Here is a 23,399-nt window from a genome sequence, read left to right on the forward strand (position 1 = left end):
GGGAGGAAGCTCTCTGTCTTGCACAGGTGACTCTCAGATGAGTCGAGGCGTAGGCAACACGTTGTCTGCAACCTCCCCGAGCTCTAGCGGTTTAGGTATCCGTGTCTCCCATCTGTAGAACTATCACTGAATGCCTGGAATGGACAAAGGAAACTGGGAAGGTCTCCCAGGACCCAAACCTGGCATAGCCCGCGTTTTCCACCCTGAGTCTGCCCCCGCCTACTGGGGTCTCACAGTGCCAAGACCAGGGGTCCTACTTGGGGGAAATTCTCCCCTCTGCTAATGTCTGGCTGTATTGACCGTCACAACTACAGGGGATCGGGGGAGAAGAGAGTCCTACTGGCGTGGAGGGGGTGGAGGCCAGGGACGCTGTTCAGCACCCTGCAGTGTCCAGGGCGGCCCCCCACAATCAGGAATTGTTTACCCTGAATGTCAACAGTACCAAAGGGGCTGGGCATGGTGGCTCATTCCTGTAATCCCAGGACTTTAGGAGGCCATGGTAGGAGGATCGTTTGAGACCAGGAGTTTGAGACCAGCCTGGGCAACATTGTGAGACCCCCATCTCTACAAAAAAAAAAAAAAAAGAAAAATTGACCGGGCATGGTGGCTCACGCCTGTAATCCCAACACTTTGGGAGGCCGAGGTGGGTGGATTACGAGGTCAGGAGATCAAGACCATCCTGGCTAACACAGTGAAACGCCATCTCTACTAAAAATACAAAAAATTAGGCAGGTGTGGTGGCGGGCGCCTGTAGTCCCACCTATTCGGGAGGCTGAGGCAGAATGGCATGAACCCAGGACCGGGAGGCAGAGCTTGCAGTGAGCCAAGATCGCACCACTGCACTCCAGCCTGGGCGACAGAGCGAGACACAGTCTCAAAAAAAAAAAAAATACAAAAGGAAAATTAGCCGGGCGTGGTGGTGGGCACCTGTAGTCCCAGCTACTTGGGAGGCTGGGGAGGGAGAATGGCATGAACCAGGGAGGCGGAGCTTGCAGTGAGCCGCGATCACGCCACTGAACTCCAGCCTGGGTGACAGTGCAAGACACTGCCTCCAAAAAAAAAAAAATTAGCTGGGCGTGATGGTGCTCACCTGTAATCCCAGCTGCTCAGGAGGCTGAGGTAGGAGAATCTCTTGAACCTGGGAGGCTGAGGTTGCAGTGAGCCGAGATCATGCCACTGCACTCCAGCCTGGGAGACAGTGCAAGAGTCAGTGTAAATATACATATATATGTGTGTGTATATATATGTATATGTGTTTATATGAATATATGTACATATGTGTATGTGTGTATATGTATATATGTGCATGTGTATATATGTGTGTATATGTGTATACATGTGTGTATGTGTGTATATGTGTATATATGTGTATATATGTATATGTGCATATGTGTATATATGTATATATGTGTATATATGTATATGTGTGTATGTGTGTATATGTATATATGCGTGTATATGTATATATGTGTATATATGTGTATGTGTGTATATATGTGTATATGTGTATATATGCATATATGACAGGATCATATACGTATATATGTATATGAAAAATTAGCTGGCTGTAGTAGCACACACCTGTAGTCCCAGCTATTTGGGAGGCTGAGGCAGGAGGATCACTTGAGCCCGGGAGGTCGAGGCTGCAGTGAGCCATGATCATGCCACTTCTCTCCAACCTGGGTGACAGAGCAAGACCCTGTCTGGAAAAAAAAAAAAAAATTAAAAAAAAAAACCACCCACGATATCACAGTAAAAAGGAGGAGAAACTGTGTGCTGGTATAATTCACAGAGGTTGCTGTAGAGCCCCGGGGCTGCTCTGTGGGTCTCATACCCGAGTTGGATCCTGTGTCTCCTCTGCCTACAGTAGCTTAGGCTTCCTCCCCCACACTTGGGACCAATGCCAAAGTCTTCCTAGTGATGGGCCTGTGCCATCTGCCCACGTGCAATCCATCCATAAGCCATAGGGCTTCTGTCTCCACACTTCCCAGAATCTCCCACTTCTCCCCTTCCCCTGCCTCTACCCTGCTCTGGTCCACCTTTTTTGGTTTTGTGTTGTTTTTGGCATGGAGTCTCCCTCTGTCTCCCAGGCTGGAGTACAGTGGTTTGATCTTGGCTCACTACAGCCTCCACCTCCTGGATTCAAGCGATTCTCCTGCCTCAGCCTCCTGGGACACCGTGCCCAACCTAAATTGGATTTTAGAGGAACAATAGAAATATTTAGTGTAAGTATATCCCATGCAATATTTAGAATATAGTTATGCTTAAAAATCATTCACTGATGGCCAGGTGCAGTGGCTTACATCTATAATACCGGCACTTTGGGAGGCTGAGGCAGGTAGATCACTTAAGGTCAGGAGGTTAAGACCTGCCTGACCAACATGGAGAAAACCCATCTATACAAAAACTACAAAAATTAGCCAGGCATGCTGACAGACAGTGAAATTCAAAAGGCCTGGCTTCGCCTGCAAGGCCCTGCATGCCTGAAATGAAACAGTGGCTGAGGCTGGGTGTGGTGGCTCACGCCTATAATCCCAGCACTTTGGGAGGCCAAGGTGGGCAGATGTCTTAGGGTCAGGAGTTTGAGACCAGCCTGGCCAACATAGCGAGACCCTGTGTCTATTTTTAAATTTTTCTTTTTTTTTTTTTTTTTTTTTGAGATGGAGTCTAGCTCTGCTGCCCAGGCTGGAATGCAGTGGTACAATCTTGGCTCACTGCAAGCTCCGCCTCCCGGGTTCACGCCATTCTCCTGCCTCAGCCTCCTGAGTAGCTGCGACTACAGGCGCCCGCCACCACGCCTGGCTAGTTTTTTGTATTTTAGTAGAGACAGGGTTTCACCGTGTTAGCCAGGATGGTCTCGATCTCCTGACCTCATGATCTGCCCGCCTCGGCCTCCCAAAGTGCTGGGATTACAGGCGTGAGCCACCTCGTCTGGCCAATTTTTCTTAATAATAGTAAAATTAAATTAAATTAAATTTTAAAAAGAGTGGTCCAGGGTTTGTCTTCTTGGGGAAATGGCCCTGAAATACTTCTCCAACCACCTTCCAACAGCAACATACTGGTACCTCCCTCCCTCTTGCTGCAGGGTGTCTGTCAACCCTGCAGCCACGACACATTTGCACTTAAATGGTGGCCCCTGCCACATTCCAGAAGATTCTGGAAGACCCAGCCTCTCCATAGGGTGGAACCAAGACATTTAGTTTATTTATTTATTTATTTATTTATTTATTTATTTATTTAATGTATTTGAGACAGCGTCTCACTTTGTTGCCAGGCTGGAGTGCAGTGGTGCGATCTCGGCTCACTACAACCTCTGCCTCCTGGGTTCAAGCGATTCTCCTGCCTCAGCCTCCCTAATACCTGGAATTACAGATGCCTGTCACCACACCCGGCTAATTTTTGAATTTTTAGTAGAACTGGGGTTTCACCATGTTGGCCAGGATGGTCTCAAGCTCTTGACCTCCTCATCCACCTGCCTCGGCCTCCTGAAGTGCTGGGATTACAGGCATGAGCCACTGTGCCTGGCCCTTTTTTTTTTTTTTTTTTTTTTTTTTTGAGATGGAGTTTCCCTCTTATTGCCCAGGCTGGAGTGCAATGGCATGATCTTGGCTCACCACAACCTCTGCCTCCCAGGTTCAAGGAATTCTCCTGCTTTAGCCTCCTGAGTAGCTGGGATTACAGGCATGTGCCACCACGTACTGCAACCTCCGCCTCCTGGGTTCCAATGATTCTCCTGCCCTAGTCTTCTGAGTAACTGGGATTAGAGGTGGATGCCATCATGCCCGCCTAATTTTTGTATTTTCAGTAGAGATGGAGTTCCACCATGTTGGCCAGGCTGGTCTCAAACTTCTGACCTCAAGTGATCCGCCCGCCTTGGCCTCCCAAAGTGCTGGGATTGCAGGCATAAACCACCACGCCCCACGGGATTAATGTCTCCTTTTCTTTCTTTCTTTTTTTTTTTTTTTTTTGAGATGGAGTCTCATTCTGTTACCCAGGTTGGAATGCAGTGGCTCAATCTTGGCTAACTGCAACCTCTGCCTCCCTGGTTCAAGCGATTCTCCTGCTCAGCCTCCTGAGTAGCTGGGATTACAGGCACCCGCCACCATGCCCAGCTAATTTTTGTATTTTTAGTAGAGATGGGGTTTCACCATTTCACCATATTGGCCATGCTGGTCTCGAAATCCTGACCTCGTGATCCATCCGATTCTGCCTCCCAAAGTGCTGGGATTACAGGCATAAGTCACTGCACCCGGCATCTACTTCTTTTTAAAAGTTTCTCGTAGAGATGGGGTCTTTCGATGTTGCCCAGGCTGGTCTTGAACTCATGGGATCCAGCAATCCTCCTGCCTCGGCCTCCCAAAGTATTGTGATTATAGGCAAGAGCCACTGCATTCAGTCAATTCATTTATATTTCTTCCTCTCAGCCAATGCTAGTGATCATGAGAGCCACAAATGTAATTTTATTTTATTATTTTTTTCTTCAAATAGAGACGGGGGTCTCGCTGTGTTGTCCAGGCTGGTCTTGAACTCCTGACCTCAAGTGATGCTCCCATCTTGGCCTCCCAAAGTGCTGGGATTACAAGTGTGAGCCACCACACCTGGCCACAAATGTAATTTTAAATTTCCTAGGCCGGGGCAGTGGTTTATGCCTGTAATCCCAGCACTTTAGGAGGCAGAGGCAAGCAAATTACCTGAGGTCGGAAGTTCAGGACAGCCTGGCCAACATGGCGAAACCCAGTCTCTACTAAAAATACAAAAATTAGCCAGGTGTGGTGGCGCATGTCTGTAATCCCAGCTACTCGGGAGGCTGAGGCATGAGAATCGCTTGAATCCAGCTTGTGCAACAGAGCAAGACTCTGTCTCAAAAAAAAAAAAGTAAGTTTGTTGGTTGAATAGTAACAATAGTGATCTAGGTCACATTTATTGGGCCCTTGCTTTAAGCATGACACTGTCTTAAGCCCATTACCTGCATCATCTCATGTAGTCCAGACAGCAACCCCTGAGGAAGATACCACTACCCAGGAACTGAGGATCAGAGAGGTTCATTGATTTGCCTAAGGTCACACAGCAAACTCATTGCAGAGCCAGGACTTGAAACCAGTTCAACCAAATTGGTGATGTGAACCACTGTGGATGCTCACTGCTTGCCTAAACTCTGACAGTTAGGCTGATATGAACGACCCCAGGATGGGAAATGTGTGTATGTATGTAGGTATTTTTTTTTTTTTTTTTTTTGAGACTGAGTCTGGCTCTGTCGCCCAGGCTGGAGTGCAGTGGCCGGATCTCAGCTCACTGCAAGCTCCGCCTCCCGGGTTTACGCCATTCTCCTGCCTCAGCCTCCGGAGTAGCTGGGACCACAGGCGCCCGCCACCTCGCCCGGCTAGTTTTTTGTATTTTTTAGTAGAGACGGGGTTTCACCGTGTTAGCCAGGATGGTCTCGATCTCCTGACCTTGTGATCGCCCGTCTCAGCCTCCCAAAGTGCTGGGATTACAGGCTTGAGCCACCGTGCCCGGCTGTATGTAGGTATTTTTAAGATGGAGTCTCACTCTGTCAACCAGGGTGGAGTGCAGTTGTGTGATTTCGGCTCACTGCAACCTCCACCTCCCAGGTTCAAGCAATTCTCCTGACTCGGCCTCCCGAGTGGATGGGATTACAGGTACGTGCTACTACGGCTGGCTAATTTTTGTATTTTTAGTAGAGGCAACGTTTCACCATGTTGGCCTGGCTGGTCCTGAACTCCTGACCTCAAGTGCTCTGCCTGCCTCGGCCTCCCAAAGTGCTGGGCTTATAGGCATGAGCCACCATGCCCGTCGTGAGCCACTGTGCATAACTCTACATTAGGGGTGGATTCCTTCTCTGTGGCGGGGCCATCCTGGGCAGTGAAGGGTGCTGAGCAGCATCCCTGGCCTCCACCCACTCCATACCAGGAGCAACCCCCAGTTGTGACAACCACAAATGTCCCCAGACATCACCCGGTGTGCCCTGGCGGGCAGATTCACCCCTGGTTGAGAGCTACACTGTACAGTATACACTTGGAGGCCTCTGTGGAGTTAATAGATCTGATAGTAAATGCTATGCATGAGAATCCCAGTTCTGATGTTTATTTATTAATTATTATCATTATTTTTTGCTGTGAGATGGGGTCTCGCTCTGTCACCCAGAGTGAAGCGCAGTGGTCCTATCATAGCTCACTTAACCTCAAGCTCCTGGGCTCAATCTACCCACCTCAGCCTCCCAAAGTGCTGGGATTATAAGCATGAGCCATCGCGCCCAGCCTCTGCTGCTTGTTGTTTTGAGACGGAGTCTTGCTGTTGCGGAGGCTGGAGCGCAGTGGCGCAATCTCGGCTCACCGCAACCTCCACCCCTGCCCTGTGTTCAAGCGATTCTCGTGCCTCTGCCTCCCAAGTAGTTGGGGTTACAGGCACCCACCACCACACCTGGCTGAGTTTTGTATTTTCAGTAGAGACAGGGTTTCACCATGTTGTCCAGGTTGGTCTCACACTCCTCTACCTCAGGTGATTCACCCGCCTCGGCCTCCTGAAGTGCTGGGATTACAGGCATCCGCCACTACATCCAGCCAATTTTTGTATTTTTAGTAGAGATGGGGTTTCACTGTGTTGTCCAGGCTGGTCTCACACTCCTGACCTCAGGTGAGTCACCTGCCTCGGCCTCCGGAAATGCTAGGATTACAGGCGTGAGCCACCACGCCTGGTGTCAGCTGTTTATTTGCTAAATGACTTTGGGCCAGTTACTTGTTTCTGAGCCTCGGTTTCTCCATGTGTAAAAGGGGAATTCATTCCTAGCGCCCTCCTCCGGAAGACACCGGATTAAACCAGCCAATGCATATAAATGGCCTGAACCCAAGTCACCACTCACTCCATAGGCGCCATCATTACCCCAGTGGGACTCTTCTGGAAGATTCTGATCTGCTCTGCAGCACCGCCAGTGGGTCCCTGCCCCCTCCTCGCCAGCTGCCTCCCGCCTCCAGGCCCTAGACTCAGTGGACCACACAGGCGGGCGTTGAGGACACTTCCTGTGCAACAGCGGCGGTACCCGCCACGCCAGGTGGGCCAACGGGAGAATGCAGCTGGGGCCGCCCCACTTCCTGCCCCCGTGGAGGGGCCTCTCATTCTCCCTGGCCCCCACTCCCAAAATAACCCTCCCCCGCCCCGGGAACCAAAGTCACCCACACCAGCTGCAGCCTCCCACTTGGGGGACGTGGGACAGGCAGGGGACTAGCAGCTGCCACCACCACCACGGTGCCTGCCCCGCCAGGAACGTCCACCCCCTGCTGCCACCACCTCCGGCATTCCAATCCCCAAAAGGGGGGGGGTGACCCGGCCTCCCTCATCGTCCGGGAAATATGAACTCCGAGGAAGCCGGGCCGGCGGGGAGGAGGGAACTCCTCGGCCACCTTAGGTGACCAGGGACCTTCCCTGACCCAAACCCCCAGGCCTGAGGTGCCCCCAGTTTTCACCTCGGGTGACTGTGTTGAGGAAAAGGGGCTGGTTGCCAGGACAACAGCCCCCCACCTCCGCCCGGGAACAAAGAGGCAGCCGAGAGAGCCAAGAACGGCCTGTTCTCTCCCCGCCAACGCGGCTGGCACATCCTGGCAGCTGGCACCAGGAGGGCTGTGCCCAGAGCCGCCAGGCCTGGCCACCCTGGACACGGCTTTCCAGGGAGGGGTTGGCTGGGGGGGATGGCTGCGGCCCCAAGGAATGGAGTCGCACGGCCCCATGGGATCTGATTCCCAGACAGCTGCCCCGGGCCTCCGTCCTTCCCGGACATGGACAAGGAATCTGCTTGACTGCCTGCAGGACACGAGGGTGGCCCAGGAAGTCTTAAATGTCGGCTCAGAGCCGGACGGGCCACCAGGGCCGGAGGGTGCAGGAGACAATGGCCAGGTGGAGGCCTGGCCTGTGGTCCCTCCGGGCAGTCCACGGATGGGCATGTGAACCAGTAGGACACTCCTGGCCTAGAAGAGAGGACAGTGGGTCTCAGAGCTGCTCCCCTCCCCCACACCCGCCACCGCCTCGCAGGGGGCAGCGGGCAGCTGGCGCCATGAGGGCCTGGGGGTGGGGATGGGCCAGGGCCTGCATGTTAAAAGACCCCTGGCTTCCTGCAGCGAGCCCAAATTGCCAGAGACAAAATCCTCTGCCTTCTCACCGTTGGGCCACAGCTGGTCAGGTGTCCACCCGGTCGCAGGAGCCACAGTGTGGCGGGGGGCAACGTGGACAAGGCCTGGCTGAGTTGCCAGGTTAATTACAAGACAGGCAGTTAAATGAATTATTGTTGTTGTTATTATTACTTTTTGTTTTTGTTTTTGTTTTGAGACGGAGTTTCCCTTTTGTTGCCCAGGATGGAGTGCAACGGCGCAATCTCGGCTCACTACAACCTCCACTTCCCGGGTTCAGGCGAGTCTCCTGCCTCAGTTTCCCGAGCACAGAGATTACAGGTGCATGTCACCACGTCCAGCTATTTTTTTTTTTTTTTTTTTTTGAGACGGAGTCTCGCTCGGTCGCCCAGGCTGGAATGGTGCAGTGGCGAGATCTCGGCTCACTGCAAGCTCCGCCTCCCAGGTTCACGCCATTCTCCTGCCTCAGCCTCCGGAGTAGCTGGGACTACAGGCGCCTGCCACCGCACCCGGCTAATTTCGTGTATTTTTAGTAGAAACGGGGTTTCACTGTGTTAGCCAGATGGTCTCGATCTCCTGACCTCGTGATCCACCCGCCTCGGCCTCCCAAAGTGCTGGGCTTACAGGCTTGAGCCACTGCGCCCGGCCACGTCCAGCTAATTTTTTGTATTTTTAGTAGAGACGGGGTTTCACCATGTTGGTGAGGCTGGTCTCGAACTCCTGACCTCAGGTGATCCACCCCCCCGTCCCCTCGGCCTTCCAAAGTGCTGGGATGACAGGTGTGAGCCATCGCGCCCAGCCATTATTGCTATTTTTTGAGACAGAGTCTCCCTCTGTCACCCAGGCTGGAGTGCGGTGGCACGATCTTGGCTGACTGCAACCTCCGCCTCCCAGGTTCAAGGGATTCTCCTGCCTCAGTCTCCCAAGTAGCCAAAATTACAAATGTATGCCACCACGCCCAGCGGCTAATTTTTGTATTTTTAGCAGAGACGGGGTTTCACCTTGTTGGCCAGGCTGGTCTCCAGCTCCTGACCTCAAGTGATCTGCCCACCTCGGCCTCCCAAAATGCTGAGATTACAGGCATGAGCCACTGTGCCTGGCCAAAACGAATTATTATTATTATTATTATTTTGAGACAAGGTCTTGCTCTGTCACCCAGGCTGGAGCACAGTGGTGCCATCATAGTTCATGGCAGCCCTGACCTCCTGGGCTCAAGCAATCTTCCTGCCTCTGTCTCCCAAAGCACTGGAATTACAGGTGTGAGCCACTGAACTCCATTAAATGAACATTTTTTAGCATAGGTATGTGTCAAAATATTCAGAACATACTTATGCTATAAATTATTCACATGGCCAGGCATGGTGGCTCACCCCTGTAATCCCAGCACTTTGGGAGGCCAAGGTGGAAGGATTACTTGAGCCCAGGAGTTTAAGACCAGCCTGGGCAACATGGTGGGACTCCCACCTGTATGAAAAATACAAAAATTAGCCAGATGTGATGGCATGCACCCATCTTCTCAGCTACTTGGGAGGCTGAGGTAGGAGGATTGCTTAAGTCTGGGATGTCGAGGCTGCATCCTGATTGCACCACTGCACTCCAGCCTGAGCAACAGAGCCAGGCCCTGTCTCAAAAGAAAAAAAAAAGGCCGGGCGCGGTGGCTCACACCTGTAATCCCAGCACTTTGGGAGGCCGAGGCAGGTGGATCATGAGGTCAAAAGATCCAGACCATCCTGTCTAACACAGTGAAACTCCATCTCTACTGAAAATACAAAAAAATTAGCCGGGCGTGGTGCTGGGTGCCTGTAGTCCCAGCTACTCAGGAGGCTGAGGCAGGAGAATGGCATGAACCCGGGAGGCAGAGCTTGCAGTGAGCCGAGATCGTGCCACTGCACTCCAGCCTGGGCTCAGTGCGAGACTTCGTCTCAAAAAAAAAAAAAAAAAAAAAAGTGTAGCTGAGATTTGCATTCGACCAGGTGTCCTGTATTTTTATTTGCTAACCCTGCAACCTTAGGACAGGGGTTCTGGAAGAGGTGAACTGAGTTCATCCTCATCCTTATCCCCCAACGTGCTCCTCTGCTGGGTCCCTGCCTCAAGGTTGGCCCTGTCCCCTGAACCCCTAACCCAAGGCCTGTGTCAGCCTCACCTGTCCACTTTCCGTGTGCAGTCTCTCCTCTGCCCGCACCCCCTGCAGACCCTCCACGGACCATCACCTCCCACTGGCCCCCGCAGATTCCCCAGGCCCCTACCAGTCCCTGCATCTCACAGGCCCCTTCCCCAGAGGCCTGATGAGGGCCCTCCCCTGCTCTGAATCCAACATTGCTGCCCATTGCTCCCAAGACAAAGACCAGGCCCTGGCCAGGCGCGGTGGCTCATGCCTGTAATCCCAGTACCGTGGGAGGTCGAGGTGGGCAGATCACTTGAGGCCAGCAGTTTGAGACCCGCCTGGCCAATGTGGTGAAACCCCACCTCTACTAAAAATACAAAAATTGGCTGGGCATGTTGGCGGGCGCCTATAATTCCAGCTACTCGGGAGGCTAAGGCAGGAGAATTGCTTGAAACCAGGAAGTGAAGGTTGTAGTGAGCTGAGATCACGCCACCGCACTCCAGCTCAGATGACGGAGTGAGACTCTGTCTCAAATAAATAAATAAATAAAACTTAAAAAAATTAGAATATAGAAATGAGCCGGGTGTGGTCACACGCACCTGTAATCCCAGCTACTCAGGAGGCTGAGGCAGGAGAATCCCTTGAACCCAGGAGGCGGGGGCTACAATGACCCAAGATGGCGCCATTGTACTCCAGCCTGGGTGACAGAGCTAGACTTCGCCTTAAAAAAAAATAGGGTCCGGGAGCAGTGGCTCACGCCTGTAATCCCAGCACTTTGGGAGGCTGAGGGGGGCAGATAATAAGGTCAGGAGATCGAGACCAGCCTGGCCAATGAAGAGAAACCCTCTCTCTAATTTTTGTATTTTTAGTAGAGACTGGGATTCACCGTGTTAGCCAGGATGGTCTCGATCTCCTGACCGCGTGATCCGCCTGCCTCAGCCTCCCAAAGTGCTGGGATTGCAGGCGTGAGCCACCACACCTGGCCAATTTTGTATTTTTAATAGAGAGAGGGTTGCTCTTCATTGGCCAGGCTGGTCTCGAACTCCTGACCTCAGGTGATCCACCCTCCTCAGCCCCCCAAAGTGCTGGGATTACAGGCCTGAGCCATCACAGCTGGCCCCAAGTTTTTTTTTTTTTTTTTTTTGAGACAGAGTCTCGCTCCGTTGCTGAGGCTAGAGTGCAGTGGCATGAGCTTGGCTCGCTGCAACCTCTGACTCCTGGGTTCAAGCAATTCTCCTGTCTCAGCCTCCCGAGTAGCTGGGATTACAGACATGCGCCACCATGCCTGGCTATTTTTTTTTTTTTTTTTTGAGACGGAGTCTCGCTCTGTCGCCCAGGCTGGAGTGCAGTGGCTGGATCCCAGCTCACTGCAAGCTCCGCCTCCCAGGTTTACGCCATTCTCCTGCCTCAGCCTCCTGAGTAGCTGGGACTACAGGCCCCCGGCCGCCTCACCTGGCTAGTTTTTTGTATGTTTTTTAGTAGAGACGGGGTTTCACTGTGTTAGCCAGGATGGTCTCGATCTCCTGACCTTGTGATCCGCCCGTCTCGGCCTCCCAAAGTGCTGGGATTACAGACTTGAGCCACCGCGCCCGGCCTCTTTTGGGTACTTTTAGTAGAGATGGAGTTTCACCATATTGTTCAAGCTGGTCTCGAACTCCTAACCTCAGGTGATCCACACGCCTCAGCCTCCCAAAGTGCTGGGATTACAGGCGTGAGCCACCGCACCTGGCCAGGTCCCAAAAGTCTTAATACAATCCTGCCATCCCATGTCTGTCTCCAGGGCTGCCCAGCACAGTGTGGCACACAGCAGGTGCTTAATAATTATTTGTTGAATGACTGCATATTCAGTGAATTGCCGGCCTGGCTCACACTCAATAGGACATGCTTGAAAACGGATGGATGGATGGAGGGAAGGAAGGGTCAGAGGAGAGACAGGGAACACCTGTGCCAGGTAGGGACCCCCCATGTGGGGCCAGCAGTGCCACCTTGTGGCAGTATGCTCACCGCCGTTCCCCTACTTTCAGTGAGAAAGAACTAGGAGTCCTAGAATTGGGAGGAGGTGGAGAGGGAAGGAAAGAAAAGAAGGAGTAGAAAATGTCAAAAACAAAGACTTTCTGGGCACAGTGGCTCATGCCTGTAATCCCAGCACTTTGGGAGGCTGAGGCGGGTGGATCACCTGAGGTCAGGAGTTCGAGACCAGCCTGGCCCACATGGCAAAACCCTGTCTCTACTGGAAATACAAAAATTAGCCAGGTGTGGTGGCGCATACCTGTAATCCAAGCTACTTGGGAGGCTGAGGCAGGAGAATCGCTTGAACCCGGGAGGCAGAGGTTGCAGTGAGTTGAGATCACGCCACTGCACTCCAGCCTAGGCAACACAGTGAGACTCTGTCTCAAAAAAAATAATAGGGCTGGGCGCGGTGGCTCACGCCTGTAATCCCAGCACTTTGGGAGGCTGAGGCGGGCGGATCACGAGGTCAGGAGATTGAGACCATCCTGGCTAACACAGTGAAACCCCGTCTCTACTAAAAATACAAAAAATTAGCCGGGTGTGGTGGTGCACGCCTGTAGTCCCAGCTACTCGGAGGCTGAGGCAGGAGAATGGTGTGAACCTGGGAGGCGGAGCTTGCAGTGAGCCGAGATCGCGCCACTGCACTCCAGCCTGGGCGACAAAGCGAGACTCCGTCTCAAATAATAATAATAATAATAATATTAATAATAGGCCGGATGCCGTGGCTCATGCCTATAATCCCGCACTTTGGGAGGCTGAGGCGGGTGGGTCACGAGGTCAGAAGATCGAGACCATCGTGACTAATACGGTGAAACCCCATTTCTGCTAAAAATAAAAAAAAAAAAAATTAGCCAGGTGTGGTCACTGGCTACTCGGGAGGCTGAGGCAGGAGAATGGCATGAACCCGGGAGGTGGAGCTTCCAGTGAGCCGAGATTGCGCCACTGCACTCCAGCCTGGGCGACAGAGCGAGACTCCAACTCAAAAAATAATAACAATAATAAGTAAGTAAATAAATAGTGCCAGGCGCGGTGATTCACGCCTATAATCCCAACACTTTGGAAGGCTGAGGCGGGTGGATCTCGAGGTCAAGGAGTTCAAGATCTGCCTGGCCAACATGGTGAAACCCCGCCTCTACTAAAAATTCAAAAAATTACCCGGGCGTTGTGGTGGGTGCCTGTAGTCCCAGCTACTCAGGAGGCTGAGGCAGAGAATTGCGGGAACCTGGAAGGTGGAGCTTGCAGTGAGCCGAGATCGTGCCACTGCACTCCAGCCTGGGCGACAGAGCGAGACTCTGTCTCAAAAATAAATAAATAAATAAAAATTAAAAGAAAATGGGAATCAGGCTGCTGAATAATGTAATGAAATAGCCCAGAAAACAGCAGCTATCTCATTTTCGTTTTTGAGACAGGGTCTTGCTCTGTTACCCAGGCTGGAGTGTAGTGGTGCAATCTTGGCTCACTGCAACCTCCACCCCTCCAGTCTCAAGCGATCCTTCCACCTCAGTCTGTGGAGAAGCTGGGATTACAGGCATGGGTCACCATACCCGGCTAATTTTTTTTTTTTTTAATACTTTAAGTTCTAGGGTATGCACAACGTGCAGGTTTGTTACATATGTATACATGTGCCATGTTGGTGTGCTGCATCCATTAACTCATCATTTACACTAGGTATTAATGCCATCCATCCCCCTACCCTCCTCCCCACAATAGGCCCCGGTGTGTGATGTTCTCCACCCTGTGTAAAAGTGTTCTCATTGTTCAATTCCCACCTATGAGTGAGAACATGCGGTGTTTGGTTTTCTGTCCTTGTGATAGTTTGCTGAGAATGATGGTTGCCAGCTGCATCCATGTCCCTACAAAGGACATGAACTCATCCTTTTTTATGGCTGCATAATATTCCATAGTGTATATGTGCCACATTTTCTTAATCTAGTCTGTCATTGATGGACATTTGGGTTAGTTCCAAGCCTTTGCTATTCTGAATAGTGCCGCAATAAACATATGTGTGCATGTATCTTCATAGCAGCATGATTTATAATCCTTTGGATATATACCCAGTAATGGGATGTCTAGGTCAAATGGTATTTCTAGTTCTAGATCCTTGAGGAATCACCACACTGTCTTCCACAATGGTTGAACTAGTTTACAGTCCCACCAATAGTGTAAAAGTGTTCTTATTTCTCCACATCCTCTCCAGCACTTGTTGTTTCCTGACTTTTTAATGATCGCCATTCTAACTGGTGTGAGATGGTATCTAATTGTATACCAGGCTAATTTTTGCATTTTTGGTAGAGACAGGATTTCACCATATTGGCCAGGTTGGTCTTGAACTCCTGAGCTCAAGTGATCTGTCCACCTTGGCTTCCCAAAGTGCTGGGATTACAGGAGTGAGCCACCTTGCCCAGCCAACTGTAGCTATTTCTTTCTTTTTTTCTTTTTTGTTTTTTGAGATGGAGTTTCACTCTTGTTGCCCAGGTTGGAGTGCAGTGGTGCATTCTCGGCTCACTGCAACCTCCGCCTCCCGGGTTCAAGTGATTCTCCTGCCTCAGCCTCCCGAGTAGCTGGGCCCACACCCACAGTAGCTATTTCTTACCTCTCACCCTGGGGCTGTGGGAGGCCAGGCGGGGACTTCTGGGCAGATGTTGCCCTCAAGAAGAACCGAAAGCCTGGGAGATGACTGTCTCAAAAAAAAAAAAAAGACTGGGCATGGTGGCTCATGCCTGTAATCCCAGCACTTTGGGAGGCTGAGGCGGGCAGATCACAAGGTCAGGAGATCGAGACCATCCTAGCCAACATGGTGAAACCCCGTCTCTACTAAAAATACAAAAAAATTAGCCAGGCGTGGTGGCGGGTGCCTGTAGTCCCAGCTACTCGGGAGGCTGAGGCAGGAGAATGGCGTGAACCCGGGAGGTGGAGCTTGCAGTGAGCCGAGATTGCGCCACTGCACTCCAGCCTGGGCGACAGAGTGAGACTCTGTCTCAAAAAAAAAAAAAAAAAAGGCCGGGCGCGGTGGCTCAAGCCTGTAATCCCAGCACTTTGGGAGGCCGAGACGGGCGGATCACGAGGTCAGGAGATCGAGACCATCCTGGCTAATATGGTGAAACCCCGTCTCTACTAAAAATACAAAAAACTAGCCGGGCGAGGTGGTGGGCGCCTGTAGTCCCAGCTACTCGGGAGGCTGAGGCAGGAGAATGGCGTAAACCCGGGAGGCGGAGCTTGCAGTGAGCTGAGATCCGGCCACTGCACTCCAGCCTGGGCGACAAAGCGAGACTCCGTCTCAAAAAAAAAAAAAAAAAAAAAAAAAAAAAAAAAAAAAAAAAAAAGGGTGTTTGGCAAAATCACCAGGGCTCATCCCCTAGACCAGAGTTATTTTGTTACTCAAGGCCACCAAGAAGCTGAGGGTTACCAGGCAAATCTCCCACTGACCTTGAATCTTGGATGAGTCACTTCCCCTCTCTGAGCCATCCCTGCCCTCCCCTTCTCCCTCCCTCTCACTCACTCTACTCCAGCCACAGGGCCCTCCTCGCTGTTCTAGGTGCCGGGTGCAGTCCTGCCTCAGGGCCTTTGCATGGACTGTGCCTGCTGCCTGGAATGCTGTTCCCCCTAACTGGACATGGTTCCCTCCTGACCTCTCTCTCTTCTCTTCTTGGATGTCACTCAGAAAGGCCTCCTCTGACCTCCCTACAAAAAACTGCAGCCCCATCGGGTGCAGTGGCTCACGCCTGTAATCCAGCACCTTGGGATGCCAGGGCTGGTGGATCACGTGAGGTCAGGAGTTCAAGACCAGCTTGGCCAACATGGTGAAGCCCTGTCTCTACTAAAAAAAAATACAAAAATTGGCCAGGCATGGTGGCACAGGCCTGTAATCCTAGCCACTTGGGAGGTCGAGGCACGAGAATTGCTTGAACGTGGGAGGCGGAGGTTGCAGTGAGCCAAGATCGTGCCACTGCACTCCAGTCTGGGTGACAAAAACAAAAAACAAGAACAAAAACCCTGCAGCCCCCACATTCGTCTTTTCCTTTGCTGTCCTACCACGTGACCCGTTGTAAAGTTCACTCACTTATCTTGTTCCTTGTTCGTCTCTCGCACTGGTTAGTGAGTGTCACGAGGGCTGGAATTCTTATCTGTTTAGCTCACCGCTGTGCCCAGTGCAAGGACTCCATAAATATGGTTGAATGAGTGAATGAGAAGGAAAAAGTCTGTTACAAATGTTAAGGAATACGGTCTCAGATTCACTTGAGAATCTCACTAACTGCCTGAAGTTACTTCAATTTAAACATTCAGGACAAGTGCAGTGTCTCACACTTGTAATCCCAGCACTTTAGGAGGCCATGGCAGGTGGATCACTTGAGGCCAGGAGTTTGAGACCAGCCTGGCCAACATGGTGAGTCCTCATCTCTACCAAAAATACAAAAATTAGCCGGGTGTGGTGGCACGCACCTGTAATCCCAGTTACTTGGGAGGCTGAGGCAGGAGAACCGCTTGAACCCGGGAGGTAGAGGTTGTAGTGAGTCGAGATTGCACCATTGCACTCCAGCCTGGGTGACAGAGCAAGACTCTGTCTCAAAAAAAAAAAAAAAAAAAAAAAAAAAAAAAATTTAAACATTCAGCTTCTCACTGTGCATTATCCACATGGTGCTTTTGGCTACAGTGTTGGATGGCACACAATTCTAGAACACTCTTAACATTGCAGAAAGTTCTATTGGACAGTGCTAGCATAGACCCTGTCCTCACCCACCCCCCAGAAAAATGCAGTCACAGACACCCAATTTTTCCCATGTTCTTTCTAAAGCTACCAGAAGCTTCATTCTATTCAAATAATTTAGCAGAAGTGGCAAACCGGTGGCCCCTGGGCTGGACACAGCCCCTGTTGTTCCCTAACAGGCAGGACATGTCTACGGCTTGAACTTCCTGTGGATCTGTGACTCCCCAGGTGGGTCTCCCATAGGACACTGCTTGCTCTCCCCTGCCCCTCTAAGCAGAGCATCACTGCCACCTCCTCAGCAGAAATATTCATCTCCTCCTTGGCCCCTAGGGCCATCTGAGATTGAGACCTTGGTTTATAGACCAAGAAGATAAAGAATTTGGGTGGTGGAGAGGGGCGGGGTAAAATCCAGGTGGAGGCAGCTTCAGGAAGAGGTTGATCCAGCAGTCACAGAGCCTGGAACCTGATGGCTGCCTTGCCCCTGGCTGACCCTCTCCAGGCCTCAGTTTCCTCCTCCACAAAACAGGGATGATAAAAAGTCAATATAGTGCTGGGAGGTCTGATGCTGGGCAGGTCAGGCTGGAGGCTGGATGAGTTCCCTGTGGTGGTTCAAGTCACTCATATAGCTGGGTTGGGCCGGGTGCGGTGGCTCACACCTGTGATCCCAGCACGTTGGGAGGCCCAGGCGGGCAGATCCCTTGAGGTCAGGAGTTCGAGACCAGCCTGGCCAACATGGTGAAACCCCGTCTCTACCAAAAATACAAAAATTAGCCAGGCCTGGTGGCACGTGTCTGTAATCCCAGCTACTCAGGAGGCTAAGGCAGGAGGATCTCTTGAACCCAGGAGGTGGAGGCTGCAGTGAGCCAAGGTCGTGCCACTGCACTCCAGCCTTAATGACAGAGCGAGACTGCGTCTCGAAAAAAAAAAAGTGTGTGTATGTATATATACATAGCTGGGTTGCAGCCCATGGTGGAGGGCCTGGCCCCTGACGCGCTGGCGAAGGTCACCCTGCAACTCTCCTGGGGTTCTAGCAGCCTCAGTTTGGCCATAGGGGAAATGGGCGACCTAGGGAATCCCAGCACCCGTGCGGCGCCCCGATCGCACTCACCTCCCAGGGCCAACTTCATAGGGTCCCCAGCTGCGGAGCGGGGGGTCCCGTGACTGGGACAGGCGTGGTCCCGGAGTGCCCCTCCCCTTCAGGGCGTGTAGTCCTTCCCGTACTTCTTAAGTGACTTGGCGAGGGGCGGGGCCTAGTGGAGGCGGGCTAGGGAGGAGAGGGGCGGGCCTGGCGCGGGCATTCCCTCAACCTGATTGGTTCTCTCGCCCGTCACTCCCTTGCGCCCCCAACCCACCGCGCAGTAAAAGCCAGCCCCGCCCCGGCCCTGACGGTTTCAAGGCTGGTCTGGAAGCCGCGGTTATTGTGCCTGGGACGTCCAGTTGACCGCGGTGAGTGGCGGGGGTCCCTCAGTTGAGCTGGGGGGCGGTGTCCACCGAGTCCTGGGGCACCCCAGGGGCGGAGGGGTCGGGGAGGGCCTTTCTCGGGGTGGGATTTGCTGGACTCTGCGGCCTGGGGAGGGGTCTTCAGCCCAGGCTGGTCACCCCTCCCCCCAGAAAAATCCAACGTCTGCAACGGAGCTTGAACTTTGAAACCCTCTTCTCACTTCCTGGGACTTTTGAGGGGCGAAAGATACTGAGGGAGGTGGGCTAAATACCGCCCCCGTCCGGTTTTCTCTAAATTGTGATCGGTTTGCTTGCTTTTGGAAACGCAATTTGTAGGTAAGTTTCCTCCTGCAGGCAAAAACTTCGCCCTCCCTTCCGGGGTCTTCAGAGACACCCCTCGCCACCGTAAAGCCGCCTCCCCTCCAGATGGTTTCGCCACGGGCGTTGGAAGGGGGGTTACCCCGGCTCCTGGCGTCCCCAACTGCTTCTGGGAGGTCTTGGGCGAATCCTGCCCGCTTCCCTCGGGTGGGCGTGGCGGCGAGATGGCTTGAAAGTAGGAAGGCCTACCCCTTAACTGCTTTGGGGTTCTTGTCCCGGCTGGGCCTAGCAGTGGGACCTGGGGCTCTTGGAATTTTTGAAGTCCAGTCTTAGCATGCCCTGAAGTTGCTGGATGACTGGGTCTGGCCTGAAACTCCCCTTCTGGAGCCAGCGGCAAGGCAGGTCACTGACCCCCAGGGGTTTCATAGGGCGTTGACATCTGCAGTGGCCACCCTTGCTTTAACCAGTTCCAGAAAGTCATGGTGGACAGAGGGGACGGGAGGAAGCTGCCTGAGTCCTAAGTGGGACTTGGGAATCTGTCGAGGCCAGGACTTTGATGCCTGCCTACCTGGCCGCCTGCCCAGGTGAGCTCAGGCTCCGAAGGAGGTGAGAAGAATAGATTTAGGCAGTGATCACTGGGAGGTAGGTATATCTTCTCACCTGACTTCCCAGTTGGGGGATTTTTGTACCTAGCAGGAAGCTGGTTCCTGGCTGGCTGTACCCCTTTGTCCGTGGAAGCCAGAGTGCGGTGAGATGGTTTATGGAGCTCTTACTATGTGCCAGGCATGGAGCTGAGCTTCCCCGGAGCAGTGTCTCCTCCAGTCCACAGGGACTCCAGGCTCTTGTGAAACTTATACCCATTTCACAGATGTGGCAAGCAAGGCTCCTAGGGAATGCTGCCTGCCCAAACTCCTATTCCTAGTGAGTTGCCAAACTGGGATTAGAACCCACTCTGGACTGGGCACGATGACTCACGCCTGTAATCCCAGCACTTTGGGAGGCTGAGGTGGGCAGATCATTTGCGGTCAGGAGTTCGAGAACAGCCTGGTCAACATGGTGAAACCCCACCGCTACTAAAAATATGAAAATTAGCTGGACCTGGTGGCAGGCGCCTGCAATCCCAGATACTCTGGAGGCTGAGGCAGGAGAATCCCTTGAACCTGGGAGACGGAGGTTGCAGTGAGCTGAGATCGCGCCACTGCACTCCAGCCTGGGTGACAGAGCAAGACTCCATCTCAAAGAAAAAACAAAAACAAAAAGAGAACCCAATCTGGACTCCAGATCCAGTGCTCCCAAAACATCATTTTGCTGAGTTCTGCTTAGGGGACATCAAAGCAAGGCCACCAGGAGGCGGGGCCTCATTCCTCTGGAAAAGATGCTCAGAGTCAAGGCCACAGGTTCTTAGGCTCACACCAGAATTCCCCGGGAAAGCAGCCCATAAGGCAGGCATGACCTTTAGCCACATTTTTTTTTGAGATGGAGTCTTCCTCTGTCACCCAGGCTGGAGTGCAGTGGTGCGGTCTTGCCTCGCTGCAACCTCTGCCTCCCAGGTTCAAGCAATTCTCCTGCCTCAGCCTCCCAAGTAGCTGGTACCTGCCAAGTAGCTGGTGCCTGCCACCATACCCGCGCCTAATTTTCGTAATTTTGTATGTAATTTTGTATATTTAGAGATGGGGTTTCACTATGTTAGCCAGGCTGGTCTCAAACTCCTGACATAGTGATCCACTCGCCTCAGCCTCCCAAAGTGCTGGGATTACAGGCCTGTGCCCGACCCTTTATCCTCATATTACAGGTGAGATGACCGAGGCCAGAGAAGGGGAAGGTGCCTTGCTCCAGGGAGCACAGCATAGGTGGAGCTGGGACTCCTGGCTTTCCCCTGAGAACCTCATCTGATGATGGTGTCCCTGCTTTATCTCACTTGTCCAGGAAAACGGAGTTGTGGCTTCATCCCACTTGCATAGACTCACCTGGGGAGCCCCGTCCTCCCCATACCCCTGACCTGGGCTTCATAGCTCTGCAGTGCAGGCAGGCATGTTATCTCACTTTCAAAAAAAAAGCCTGCATTTTGACTGGGTGCAGTGGCTCACGCCTGTAATTCTAGCAGTTTGGGAGGCCAAGGGGGGCAGATCCCTTGAGCTCAGGAGTTCAAGACCAACCTGGGCAATATGGCGAAACCCTATCTCTACTAAAAACAAAAAAACAAAAAACACGTCCGAGTGCGGTGGCTCACGCCTGTAATCCCAGCACTTTGGGAGGCTGAGGCGGGTGGATCACAAGGTCAGGCACTCAAGACCAGCCTGACCAACATAGTGAAACCCCATCTCTACTAAAACTACAAAAAATTAGCCGGACGCGGTGGTGCATGCCTGTAATCCCAGCTACTCGGGAGGCTGGGGCAGGAGAATCGCTTGAACCTGGGAGGTGGAGGTTGCAGTGAGCTGAAATCACGCCACTGCACTCCAGCCTGGGCGACAGAGCAAGACTCCCTGTCAAAAAAAAAAAACCATACCCCCCACCCCCCAACACACACACACACAAATTAGCCAGGTGTGATAGTGCGTGCCTGTAGTCCCAGCTACTTACAAGATCAAGGTGGGAGAATCTCTTTGAGTGTAGGAGGCAGAGGTTGCAGTGAGCCAAGATCGCACCACTACACTGCAGCCTGGGCAACAGAGTGGAAATCTGTCTCGAAAAAGAAAAAAATAGTTTGCCCTATTTAACACATTTTATCCCTTGACTAGATCTTTGTCCATGTCATGTCAGTTACATTTAGTCTTTTGTCTTTTGTTTTCTTTCTTTCTTTTTTTTTTTTTTTTTTTTTTTTTTGAGATGGAGTCTTGCTTTGTCACCCAGGCTGGAGTGCACTGGTGAGATATCAGGTCACTGCAACCTCCACCTCCTGGGTTCAAGTGATTCTCCTGCCTCAGTCTCCTGAGTAGCTGGGATAACTAAACATGGAGGTGTGCACCACCACACCTGGCTAGTTTTTGTATTTTTAGTAGAGACAGGGTTTCGCCATGTTGGCCAGGCTGGTCTCCACCTCCTGACCTCAGGTGATCCTCCCGCCTCGGCCTCCCAAAGTGCTGGGATTACAGGTGTGAGCAACCACATCCAGCCCATGTCAGTTACATTTAAATCTCATTCTTTTTTTTTTTTTTTTTTTTTGAGACAGAGTCTCGCTCTTGTCACCCAGGCTGGAGCGCAGTGGTGCAATCTTGGCTCACTGCAACCTCCGCTTCCCAGATTCCAGCAATTCTTCTGCCTCAGCCTCCCGAGTAGCTGGGATTACAGGCATTCTCCACCACACCTGTCTAATTTTGTATTTTTAGTAGAGATGGGGTTTCTCCATGTTGGTCAGGCTGGTCTTGAACTCCTCACCTCAGGTGATCCACCGGCCTCAGCCTCCCAAAGTGCTGGGATTACAGGCGTGAGCCACCATGCCCGGCCTTTAAATCTCATTCTTTAGCCACTGCATTGGGATACACTTGTTTTTGTTTTTGGTTTTGCTTTTGTTTTTTGAGATGGAGTCTCACTCTGTTGTACAGGCCGGAGTGCAGTGGCACGATCTCAGCTCACTGCAATCTCCGCTTCCCAGGTTCAAGCAATTCTCCTAACTCACCCTCCTGAGTAGCTGGGAGTACGGGTGCCCACCACCATGCCTGGCTAATGTTTATATTTTTAGCAGAGACAGGGTTTCACCATGTTGGTCAGGCTGGTCTCGAACTCCTGACCTCAGGTGATCCGCCCACCTCGGCCTCCCAAAGTGCCAGGATTCCAGGCGTGAGCCGCTGTGTCTGGCCACACTTGTTGTTGTCTTATTCCCCTTTCGCTCGGCATCCAGGTTGTTTCCAGTGTCATGTCGTGGCCAGTAAGTCCACACAGCTCTGCCCATGCGGAAACACAGGTGTGGGATCTTCCCCGAAGTGAGGTTTCTGGGTCAAGGGGAAGATGGCTCTTGGAACTTGACAGCTATTGGCAAATTGTCCTCTACAGAGGTTTTAGGTCATACCTGGCTTCCTGGAGAACAGGTGAGCCCTGGAAGGGACTGTTCCCAAGCCTTGCTTCCTGACGTGTATCCCAGGGACCAGCTGTATCAACACTGCCTGGGAGCCTTTTAGAAATGCAGGGTCAGGGCTGGGCGCAGCGGCTCAAGCCTATAATCCCAGCACTTTGGGAGGCCGAGACGGGTGAATCACGAGGTCGGGAGATCAAGACCATCCTGGATAACATGGTGAAACCCCGTCTCTACTAAGAAATACAAAAAACTAGCCGGGCGAGGTGGCGGGCGCCTGTAGTCCCAGCTACTCGGGAGGCTGAGGCCGGAGAATGGCGTTAACCCGGGAGGCGGAGCTTGCAGTGAGCTGAGATCCGGCCACTGCACTCCAGCCTGGGCTACAGAGCGAGACTCTGTCTCAAAAAAAAAAAAAAAAAAATACAAAAAATTGGCCAGGTGTGGTGACACGCGCCTGTAGTCCCAGCTACTCAGGAGGCTGAGACAGGGGAATTGCTTGAACCTGGGAGGTGGAGGTTGCAGTGAGCCGGGATCGTGCTACTGCACTGCAGCTTGGTGACAGAGCAAGACTCTGTCTCAGAAAAAAAAAAAAAAAAAAAGGATACCATCTCTACCCAAAAAGAAAAAATTAACTAGGTGTGGTGGTGTGTGCCTATAGTCCTAGTTACTTGGGAG

At 52.2% G+C, this 23,399-nt stretch overlaps 2 protein-coding genes and 1 long non-coding RNA gene across 4 annotated transcripts in view; 2 read left to right on the plus strand and 1 right to left on the minus strand.

Annotated features, from left to right (window-relative positions):
- MYDGF (myeloid derived growth factor) overlaps nt 1–23,399 on the plus strand; it is a 408,533-nt gene that overhangs the window by 172,186 nt on the left and 212,948 nt on the right. The window lies entirely within an intron of this gene.
- Nucleotides 56–18,257, minus strand: LOC126942905 (uncharacterized). The gene is made up of 3 exons (XR_007721625.1): nt 18,063–18,257; nt 1,091–1,188; nt 56–134 (listed from the first exon to the last, which is right to left on the minus strand). It is a non-coding gene; the product is annotated as an uncharacterized LOC126942905 (long non-coding RNA).
- Nucleotides 18,237–23,399, plus strand: part of PLIN3 (perilipin 3) — a 30,850-nt gene continuing 25,687 nt past the window's right edge. The window contains exon 1 of the mRNA XM_050770537.1: nt 18,237–18,400. The gene's annotated coding sequence lies outside the window, so the exon portion shown is untranslated. The remainder of the gene's footprint in view (nt 18,401–23,399) is intronic.

The sequence above is a fragment of the Macaca thibetana genome, chromosome 19 (assembly GCF_024542745.1).
Source record: "Macaca thibetana thibetana isolate TM-01 chromosome 19, ASM2454274v1, whole genome shotgun sequence".
Lineage (NCBI taxonomy): Eukaryota > Metazoa > Chordata > Mammalia > Primates > Cercopithecidae > Macaca > Macaca thibetana.